Source organism: Dreissena polymorpha, chromosome 3, assembly GCF_020536995.1.
Source record: "Dreissena polymorpha isolate Duluth1 chromosome 3, UMN_Dpol_1.0, whole genome shotgun sequence".
Classification (NCBI taxonomy): Eukaryota; Metazoa; Mollusca; class Bivalvia; order Myida; family Dreissenidae; genus Dreissena; species Dreissena polymorpha.
In genome coordinates, this window is record NC_068357.1 from 128238026 (window position 1) to 128250444 (window position 12419).

Below are 12419 nucleotides of genomic sequence, written 5' to 3' on the forward strand. Positions count from 1 at the left end.
ACAGCAAAAGCAAAGCTACATTTGGGGTTGGAATGTAGGAGGAAAATCCTAAACAGATGTCTTTGGTTAATTTTCTTTAAGGCAAACAGAGGATAAACCCGACTCTTTCAGTATAGAAAAACATCTAGAGGACATTAACGCAAAACTGTCAAATGTTCTTACCAAAAATGACACGTCGATCCTTAAAAATCTGATAAAAGATACTCTTGAAGAGGTCGAAGATAAGGTTCTTGGGTCTGTAGTTAAACGTTTAGAAATCCTTGAAGGCAACTTATTTGACCAAACAAAAGAAATTGAAACGCTGCAGAAACTAGTGCAAACTAAAAACAATGGAATAAACATGCTTAAGCCGAAACTAGATGATGAATAATCAAAAGCACGCGGAACAACTCAATGATCTAGAACATTATGGCCGCAGAAATTCAATTCGTATAGCGGGATTGCCTAGCGACTCGGAAAACCAGCCATCGGCTGTCGTTGCAGATGAAATGGCCTCGTTACTTACCAAAAAGCTAGGAATGCCGATTGCAACAACAGTCATTGATGTGGCTCATCGTCTAGAAAAATTTGTGAAAAATAAAAGCAGGCCGGTTATTGTAAAGTTTTTAAGGCGACAAACAAGGATTGAAATAATGAAAAGAGCAAACTTGCTCAAAGGCTCACGTCTTTTCATTAATGAAGACCTAACGAAGCTCAACGCAGAGGTTCTGGCATCGCTAAGACTCAAAGAACCAGATCTCATTGAAAAGGCATGATCCTTTGAAGGCAAACTCTTCGTGCGATACCGAGGCAGCGATAGACGAGAGCAGACTGTGTCGTATGAGAAATATCAAGAATGGCTTGACAACCCCTGGCCTCAGAAAAATACAACTGCAAGTTAGACATACGCGCGAAAGGTGTCGGACGGTAGCAGTAACATAAAATAAACTACCTAAACACATTCATCTTCTCTGTATAGTGATACTGTCTTCATACGTATTACCGTGTTGTATGTGCTATTACCTTTCTGTTGGCGTCTTCACTCGAAATAGAACAACACTGTTATAAAAACATTATAGTGACACGAAAAGTTATCATAGGCAACTGTTCTTTTTTATACATTATATAGAAAATTTGTAGCTTTATCAACTAGATAAACATTTTATATTTTATACTTTAATCGTGTATTTTTGATAGGTATATGCTTCTTTAAAGAGATATAAAATAATATACAGGAGTACTTAAAACGTTTCCTTTTGCGTGTCACAGTGTGCTACCTTATTGTTGTTTAAATGTGTATATTATATAACTGTTTGTTTCTTTGCGTTTTGCAATTATGTATGGCAACGCATACACACACAAACCGTACATAAACACACACACACGCACGCACGCGCGCGCACACACACACAAATACACGCACACATACACACACGCATACACACACGCAAACACACGCATACACATTTATAAATATTCAACACGACTAACATTGTATCTAACACTTTTTTAAAACAAATACTCTGTCTAAATGGTATATTTAAAACATGTTTAAACTGGTTGTGTTACTACATGCAATAATGCTTGGAAACTGACTTTTTGCTCTATTTTCCCTTCTTCATTTGCATAAATTTTGCACAAAAAAGCATAGAGCACTTAAACCAATTTCGTTTTTTGGTTGAGGTTTAAATTTTCAAACATTCTTAAAATGCTATCGATGGCTTGCCTGTTGTTGCATCTTGCATATATTTCAAGAATTGTAGTTTTTCTTTATGAAAGTTGAAGGTGTATTTTTGATGGGAATATGTTTCTTTAAAGATATATAAAATAATATGCATGCACTTGAAACGTTTCTTTTTGCGTGTCAATATGTGTTCCCTTTTTGTTGTTTAAAAGTGTATATTTCGTAACTGTTTTGGTTTGCGTTTTTCAACTATGTATGGCTTGCACAAACACACAAACCGTACACAAACAAGCACACACACGCGCAAACACACACGCGCATACACACACGCATACACACGCATACACATTTGTTAATATTCAACTCGACTAACATTGTATCTAACACATGTTTTTTAAACAAATACTCTTTCTAAATGAAGTATTTACAACATGTTTAAACTGGTAGTGTCACTTCGTGCAATTATGCTTGGAAACTAACTTTTTGCTTTATTTTCCCTTGTTCATTTGGAAAGTTTTTGCACATAAAAGCATAGAGAACTTAAACTAATTTCGTTTTCGGTTAAGGTTTAAATGCTAAAAATGCTTAAAATGTTATCGATGGCTTGCCTGTTGTTACATCTTCCATATATGTCAAGAATTGTAGTTTTTCTTTATGAAATGTGTACTTTGAATGGGTATATGCTTCTTCAAAGAGATAAAATAAAAAAGATTGGATAAAAACTGTGACCTCTACTGTCTACACAAACACATTGTTGACAGTTTTTCTATTATTTGACCTAGAGACATAGTTTTTGACCTCAGATGACCCAAATACAATCCCTACCCAGATTTTATCAAGATAAAAATTCTGACCAAATTTCATAAAGATTGGATGAAAACTGTGACCTCTACTGTCTACACAAGGTTTTTCTATTATTTGACCTAGTTTTTGACCTAGTGACCTAGTGTTTGACCCAGATGACCCAAATACAATCCCAACCCAGATTTTATCAAGATAAACATTCTGACCAAATTTCATAAAGATTGGATGAAAACTGCGACATCCATTGTCTACACAATGTTTTTCTATTATTTGACCTAGTTTTCTACCTAGTGACATAGTTTTTGACCCCAGATGACCCAAATACACTCCAAACCCAGATTTCATCAATATAAACATTCTGACCAAATTTCAAAAAGATTTGATGAAAACTGTTACCTCTACTAATAATTTGTTGACGGACGGACGCACGCACGCACATACGGACGCCGGACATCACACGATCACATAAGCTCACCATGCCACTTCGTAACAGGTGAGCTAAAAACCCTGTCGAAATATCTAAAGCTCAAACTAAATGGCAAAGCCTTCTTGAAGAAAAAGAATTTAATTGGAAACAAATATTTGTCATGCCATATAAATCAACTACTGATAGCATACTGAGAAATGTTCAATATAAATACATCCAGAGAATCATAGCTACAAATAAATATCTTTTTAAGTGCAAACTATCCAACACAAATCTATGTGATATGTGTAGTGAACATATTGAAACAATAAAACACCTGTTCAGGGAGTGTAAACATATTCAATCTCTATGATATCAGTTGACAACTTTTCTAGAGAAACAACAATTAAATATTAAACTATCTCTCTTTGGCATCAGTTTGGGGGTGTATACCTTCAAAATACAAGAGGTTAATAACGTAGTGAATTACATAATTATATTAATGAAATATTTTATATTCAGCATGAAATACAGAAAACAATCACCAACAATGTCTTGTTTTATCAATTATTTAAAACTGAACATTCAAATAGAAAAAGAAATAGCCCTAAACAATGATAAACTTAATATATTTGAACAAAAATGGAAACACATTAAACTTTCATAACAAGTCCAGTATGCTTTCTACCACTTTTATGTAACTCATCCTTATCCATGACTATTATGTTGTTTTTCATTTTTTAAACACCTTTCACAAACAACTTAAGAAAAAATACATATTAACCTTTTTTGTTTAAATCAAAATAAAACCACAAGGTCAAAAAAGTTTATATTAGCATATCTTGTATAACATGTTTTGAAAAGTATTGCTGTTTCATGATATGATAACTATTTTGTATGATGATATACATGTATACATTATATGTCTTATATTGAATTAAAAGAAAGCAAACTTACATCGACATCGATCGACAAGTAAATCTCGAACATGCATATAAGCGCGACAATGAACTGTTAATTTTTATACTGAATTACAAATTTGCTTTACTCAGCATTTGGGACACTTCCTTGGAAGTTAATATGTTTACTTTTTAAAAGTATTATGCTATTAATTTGCAGATATCTGAGTCACCTCTAATATTACATGTATAAGTTCATTTTAACATATATCGTATCCATACTTGATCATCGAAATCTTCAAACCGTAATTGGTTTGCTTCACACAAAAAAGTAATGCACATGATATCATGTGTTTGCTTTGTGGTTACATAAATACAATCTAGAAAACGAAAAGCTTTCGAATAAAGGAAACATACAATTATCATTATGATATACTGTGAATATGAAAGAAGCTTTCGCCATAATTCAATTGTTCCCTCGTACCTTATTTGTCACACAATTGTGATGTTTTAATTTAAATCGCACTTCTTAATATACTTAAGTCGACATTCAGCAACCCAGAGCAATTCAAGTCATTAATAAACATTTTTCGGCATTTTCACAAGAAAATAATATTTTTTCAAATGAATTACCCCGTGGTAATATGCATACCAATCAACTCAACCTAAAACTTGTATCAAATGTGCTAAAATCGTTAGTCGATGAAACATACAGAACATAATTTACGCTTTAAATTAAATCAAACACAGACTGAAAAAAGACTATATATTTGTCTGTGTTTTGTCTGCAATGTTAATTATGGTACAAGTTTCGCGTTTTAAAATGGAAATATACTTCAAGACAGAGAACGGCGTTAAGCACAATGTATCACATGCGTGATTATTAATATTGCTCGTTGACTTGCACCCTTTGTATCCTGAATTGATGTGGAATTATAAGACAAATTGTTTAGTTCTAGTGACGTCAAACCATTGTTGGCCAGACCTTTTAATTATACGGGATTGTCTAGAAATAATGTGCGTTGTGCATGCGAAGAAATGGCATAGGGGCGTCATTAGAAATAGATGTATCTGTCTGAACGATAATTGTGTTTTGCACACAAACACCATTTATATCGTTAATAGAATATTTATCTGTCGGTTTCCAAAGGAATGTCGGAATTTGTCTAGCGTCCTTGATGGATTACAATATTCTTCCTTGCAATGCAGTATAACGAACTTAATAAGCACGTAACACCGGAACAAGCCAGTTCAATGAATTGTCCTGAATTGGATGCGTGATTCAGTTCCAAACATAACTCTACTGCTGCCAGCCTCTGATTACTGAGATGTGACAGCTTTGACGACATACCGCGAGGATTTGCCCTACAGCATTGCCACAAAAAATGTCAAAATCATGTATTAAAAAATTAAGAAACCATTTAAACCCTTATACATTATCAAGCGAAAGGTCACTGGAACAATCAGCTTTTGCATTTTATATAAGAACATTGACCAATCGCATATATGGCATGCAATCCATGCAACACGTTACAAAACCTCTAAAATGGGTATCTACATCCAAACGGTAAATATAAAACATGACGAAGGGCTCTTTTGTGGTTTGAGGCGAGCAAAACTTCACGCCTATCACATAATCAACACAAATGTCACACATTTGTAGATATATTTATTATTTAACAATTGTTTTACTATGCATCAGTGGATTTTGTAATTACCTTCCATAATTCTTCTCCATCGTCTTCCTTGCTGTGTGTCATATGTAAGATTCGTGTGTAGGGTTAAGGTCAAGGTTCATGTCTAGGGTTAAGATTAACGTCACAAAATATGCTTCATGTAAAGTCATACGATTCACATCAATGGTTAAGGTTACACAAATGCTTCATGTAAGGTCGTACGCTAAACCGCTAAACTGACCAGCATTTTTTCCAGAATTATGTATGCATCTTTGTACTTAGATGTTACAGGGTAGAGATTTTGTGCTTTTTGTCCTTTTATCTGAATGAGATTGTTTTGGCGTTGTCCATCCGTCCAGAAAACTTTCGTGTCCAGAAGCATATTGTGGAACTGCTTTCGAGCGTTTCATTTATCAAAAAATATATGCATAAAATGTTATGTTTTAAGTTTCTGATTTTCCCAGATATTAATGATACATGTGCACCAACCATTCTTAATTTATTGTACATGCAGACTAATTTCTCCATCCCCTCCCCGCTAAAGGCGGAGGGATGTAAAATTTGCGTTGTCCGTCTTTCCGAACGTCTTTCACAATTTTGAAATTGGCGGGCGATATCAATTTAACGAATTTGCTTGTTGATCTTTATTTCATTTAAACATTTTTGAATATTCTCGTTCGCTGATTGGTGTTGGTTTTTATCCACAATTTGTAAAAACGTTCATCGTTTAATTGGTGTGAAACTTATTCAATATATTTATTGTTATCCATTACTACAATAGTATTTGATTTGTCGGCTTTAAAATAAGAATAGTATAATTATTTGCTAATTTGTTCAGAGATTGTAGTTGGTCCTAAGAGATAGTTTGTCGGACTTGTTTCTTCTTATGATGATGTAGAATTTCATTGTGATGTAGAATTCAAGATGTTTCTCTTCAACTAGGAGGTGTAAATGTACAATTTATTTTGTTAAAAAAGGCAGGTATTATATTCATCATTTTCCTTATTTTTCCATATCAATTTTATTTAGTTCTGTAAAATATTCTTGTAAACGTTTTATTCAGGTTTATACAAGTAAATCTATTTGTATACGCTATTTAATCTGCCACACTGCATGTGACCGATAACAAAACCAATTGCGATACCTATTTACCCGGAATACACATATTAATACAATGGAAGAATATTAATACAATGGTAGATTTGATGGCATCTAGGATATGACTACATGTCATTGAACATAATATTGTAGTCATGTTAAAGTTGTGAATGTGCGAAAGATGGTCCGAACTTCGCTAAATTATGTCTTTATTTGAAGACAAAGGTGATGACATTGCTGGCACATGAGGAATGTAATGGATAATGCACTCTGACAATGCTCGGTAAACTGATTAAGTTTCTGAAAAATAATGATGTGAAAAAAGAATATTACTGACACGAGGATACTGTAAATGATACAGCTTATATAATGTGTCAGTATTAGTACACGCTGAATCGTATAATAAACATCACATGGTGGAAATTCAAGAAGACATGACTTACACTAAACGTAATCAAATCATTTTCGAATCAAGATCGTATCCATTTCTTAATCTAAACAAATTCAAAACACTTTATTTGCACCTGTTATGACCCGACATAAAATAACTAAATTAAACTTGCAAAATGAACACTCTAAAAATCAACACTTTAAGTCATAATAAATTAATCGATTTGCACATGCCAATGCGTCCGTCCCAATCTGGAATAACTCAACACATACATAAGCTATGTTCCTGAAACTTGGTAAGTAGATATAGGGCCATAAGTAAGGAAGGTTAATGGCATCTGGTAGGTAGATAGAGGACAAGACGGGGAAAATGTACGTTATTTGAGTGTTTTTTTTATGTAGGTCCGACCGAAAATCTTTACCGTGCGATCATTGAAAAGTACTAAGCTAGATTAATGAAACTAAGTGTGTGCATAAAGGTCCAGTTGGGAATGATGCATGCTATATACGTTTGCTGTCTGTTCGTCAGTCAAAACAATCTGTAACATTCGATGACTAAAAAAGTACTTAAAGAACGTTGACGAGTACTTAGGAATAACGAAACACAATAAACATTATCAGATCAAAACATATAAATTCACATAACATTTGATTATATGTTATGTATATATTTTATGATTGACTATAACACTCTCTAAATCCTTTATGTAGTTTGTTCTATGCGTATAAAAGTCAAACCGTTTGTCCTCGTGAATAGTGTGTATAGGGAGATTACGTATAATCCTTTATGGGGCTTATGCGTATTAATTAATGATAAGTATGGCTTAAAAACAAAACTCATATTAAACGTTACTGATATTGTTAGAAGTAATGGATGGTTTTTCATAAATAAGCAAACCCCGATAAATGGTGTTTACATTAAGCATTCGACAGAGGCTCATGGACATCATGTTTCACACAATTATTAAACATACAGTTGAGACTTTAAAATATTGCATTAAACTATAAGAAAGCATTTGGAATACAATATATGAAAATATAAATTCTAACGCACGATAAAACAGGAGAGATATTGTCCATAATATTTGCAAGTCTAATTATTTGACTAACATTTACTTATATGCTGTCATTAAAGAAAGTGTATAAGAATTTTAGGTCAAAAATTTATTGACGAGGAATGATAAATACAATGCATTAACTATCTCAATTTTGCGCCTTCATCAGGTGTTGTTTATTTCAAAGACATTAAACATTATTAAGTTTCTGCCGATGACATCTTTTGTACTAGTATGAGTTTTCACATCTGCTCTTCACAATTTTAGTATGCATTTGGGATCTTTGACATAGCAATAATGTTTCCTGTATTTATTTCTCCCATGGAATTACACATATACGAATAACTATTTGTAAAGTGTGTGCATTAGCCTACAAAATATTTTAGTATGTTTATAAATGTGTGCAATGTATTTCGAAAAAAACAACAACAATATATCAAATCATTCTTAACAACTATACACTGATCATCATTTTAGTAATTGCAGAAAGAACTTTATTCGAATGATGTATATCAACAATACTTTAACAATCACGTTGTATTGTGTTAAATATTTTAATATTCTGTCATATATGGTAAATAAAATGCAATTTACACGACGGACTCGTATGACGTAAATAATCAAACAGTAACATTATTGTTGATTGAAAAAGTGATTTGTTTATATAAAAGGCTTTAAAGTAGATACACATATTATCATTTGTTAATGTTATTAGAAAATGTTCATTTACGACAATATTAGTATCGAAACATGGAGGCGTGACCTACTACCAGATAGATTTAATTTTGCATTCGAAACTATAATAAGTTTGAAATAAGCTTTTTTATATTTTTTAAATATTTCCGCATGAATTTTAATTAACAAAACGAAATCTAAGCCGAATGATGTTTTGTTTTAGATTTTAAAATGGTACTTATTTGAAAACATATTTTGTTAAAATTGTTAGTCCCCTGAAATCAAATATTGAGCTGAGAACATTTCTATCAATATCACCCTATCACAATAAAACTATTTAACTACGAAATGCACATGTTGTATCTCATAAAAGCCAAAATGTGTAATAAGGGTGAATTAATGAGAGTTTAAAATATAAATTTGTTCTGTAATTTTAGCGCATGGAAGATATTTAAATATGATCATCGACACATAGAATTGTACATTAGCACTCTATCAGTTACACAACTCAACGCCATGCATTGTATAGCATGCACATTACTGATCCTGTAAGAATACATCTTCAAAGAAAAAATATATAATGTATTTTTTTTTTATTATTGCATATGTACTGAAATAAATCTCAAACCTTCGTTCGTTTGGTTTATTCCAATTTGATGGCATTCAAATAAATAAAAGTTTTCCAATTACCAATGCATTTAAATTCGCATTTAATGTCCCACTGGCGGTTTATATACCCGCTTATGTGATAGAAAACATTATTATTTATGTCTATAATGAAATAAAAAAGTATACACTTAAAGCGGGTATATACGATTTTTTATATGTGTTTAATTGTAATATATTGATAAAATATGTTACAATAACATAAAATGGGAAAGAAAATTATAGATTAAAGCCGAATTTCATAAAATGCAGCAAAGACATATTAGCGCCCCGAGTCGATTGTGACGTACATATTTTCCTACAATAACCGAAGCATTCGTCTTTGTATTAGGATCGGAGTTAGTGTTCGTGTGTCGTATGAATAGATATCGTTGCGGGAATTCAAATAAACCGTTAAACTAAGTTTAGATTCACATCGTACATGTATTGTATACATGCTGGCGAATTCGGCTGTACAGCCGTTTTCAATTTCAGAATTAAATATCTGGCTTATTTCGCATTTTTCGACACATGTTCTTCTTAACTTTTATTTTAATTTATATTGAAATATATATATAATAATTTTTTACACATTTGATATAAATTCATAAATATTTGACAAAATCGTATATACCCGCTTTAATATTGCATGAATCAACAAGGGAGGCAACTCGTGATGTCACAAATTGGCAGTGTACAAAAAGTGGTACTTTATTATCTCGCTTAACATGGGTTTAAATTACGTTTGAAAGCTCTTCTCTGATTGGATGAAACAGTCCGAAATCATCCAATACATAAAGTTGAGATACTTATCTTGAGGAACATTCAATGCCATGCCGCATTCTAGCTATTTAGAAAGTAAAATTCGTAAACCAAAAAGTGTGTTATGTTTTTTTTTCGCAGTCATAGACAGTGTTCCTGGCTGCAAACAATGCAATATTACTTTTAAATCGTTCATGTATTAGTATTTAGCAAGAAAGTGATAGAATATTTATTGCCGATTTTACAGATGCATCGACAGACATATGCCAAACGACAGATAAGCTTGCATATTTCAAGTTAAACAGCCTTGAAAGTAACCAATTTATCAAATGAGAATCGAAAACATTAATTAATCAACCAGTAATTGTCAGAAACAACAATATCTGTTGGCGCAACCATCGTATTTTGCTGAAACCGCGACACATTGTTTTTCGGAAACCGACGAATGGTGATTTCCGTAACCATATTGAACATTTCAGCTGACAAGTTTTCGTTTGTAATGTTTTACTCAAATATTCTACCTTGAAATTATTGTATACAATTAAACAAATGAATTTTAACAAGTAATATTTTTTTTATTTTGGCGAGGAACACTGTCTATATATGCTTTTAAATATGTCTTAAGGCTCAACTTAAGTGCATAAAATATTGAAAAATGAATAATATTTCAGTTTTTCGTTCCATCCGATAGTTTCATCAATTCCCATAGCTCAGTCACTCAATTATATTGGAAATTATTACCAATATCTGATAAAACTTGCATTATTTATTTTTATCTTGAATCTTATATTACTTAATGTTTTGTCTTTTTTATAAAAGTCGTCAATTTTATATAGATTTCTCTAAAGTTTGAAAAACATATAGGCAAAGATTACGCATTTAATATAAAAAGCAAATAATTTATAAATTATTTCCTTTTAATCAGTATGTTGGTTTATCGGACAATAAACATATCACTTCATTGAATTATTTAACAGCTATAACAGACATTAAATGTTTTTCGATCAAATGATTCACGATACATATAACAGATTGATAGGAAGATATGAACAAATCAAGGTTGCTAGGTTGGCCGCCTAAAATGGTCATGTTAGTATGGAAGTACTTGATGTCTAGATTTGTAAGCCTTTGGGTGTTGTAATGACATGAACTATTTATTGAAATGTCTCAAAGTGTTGATTTGTTTTTATTTAGTAAAAGAAAGGCAACATAACCCTTAAGTGGCTGAGAAGAACTTATGGCTGAATTAAAAGAAAAAAAGGGCATACGCTTGTTGAAAAAAAATGTAAACATCATTATATATGAATTTTCTGATCAAAAGTCGTATTTTTAGTGAATAGGAGAGATACATTTTCAAGAATAAACAATATAATTATAAATGTTTTGATGAAGTGCATGTCATCCTGCATTATCATAGCACAAGTTTTGGTCTAAAACCCATAATATTTTTTAAAGTTATAACCCCTTGTTGCAAAAAAATCATGAACAATAGAATTTTCAGAGTAAACTATTAAAACAAATATAAAATGCTTAAGAAACCCTTTGATATTATCTCTGCACTCAGTTGTCATCACTTAATTATGTTTGAAAACATTTTTTTTTTATGCTACTCATTGTACCAGTTTTTTGTTAGAAAATTAATTACATTACTTTAAAGTTCGTAACCCCTTGTTGCCAAAATATTCATAAAAAATACAAATTTCAAAAAAATCCATTAAAACAAACATAAAATGCCTTCTTAAAACTTAAAATGTATTCCTGCAAGCTGTTTACATCAATTATTTGTGTTTGAAAAAATCATTGGTTCATGCTACTTAATACGTATAAAGAGTGTTTTTTGTTAGATTTTAGTATGTTTGTATATTTCTTATTAAGTGTAATTGTTGCATCTCAAATGTGTGCGCGTTACGCATCCAAAACAGGAATACAGAGAATAGTACGTTAGTGTGAGTGTGTACTTGAATTTATCCGAGGAGTTGAAGAAAGGTTTACTTGGCGAGGCTTGCCGAGCCGTGTAAGCCTTTCTGAGACGAGTCGGATAAATTGAAGTTCGCAATAACACTAACATAGTATTCTATTTATCCTACACTATTTTTTATATTTAATTTGTTCCGGATGAAATAAAAAATGTTGTCATAAATTGCTTAAAACAATAGCAAAAACAGATTAAATTAACTGAATCTAATCTTGCGTAGTAGTATTAAAATTGTTTGCGATCGTTCCCGTTTACGCAACTCGAAATAGTCTTTAAGAATTCCAATCACAAGCAAAGTATCAAGTAATCAACATTCCAAATGTTACACACTCAATACAGACGGTTTTGTTCAAAACACTAGTTTCACCACT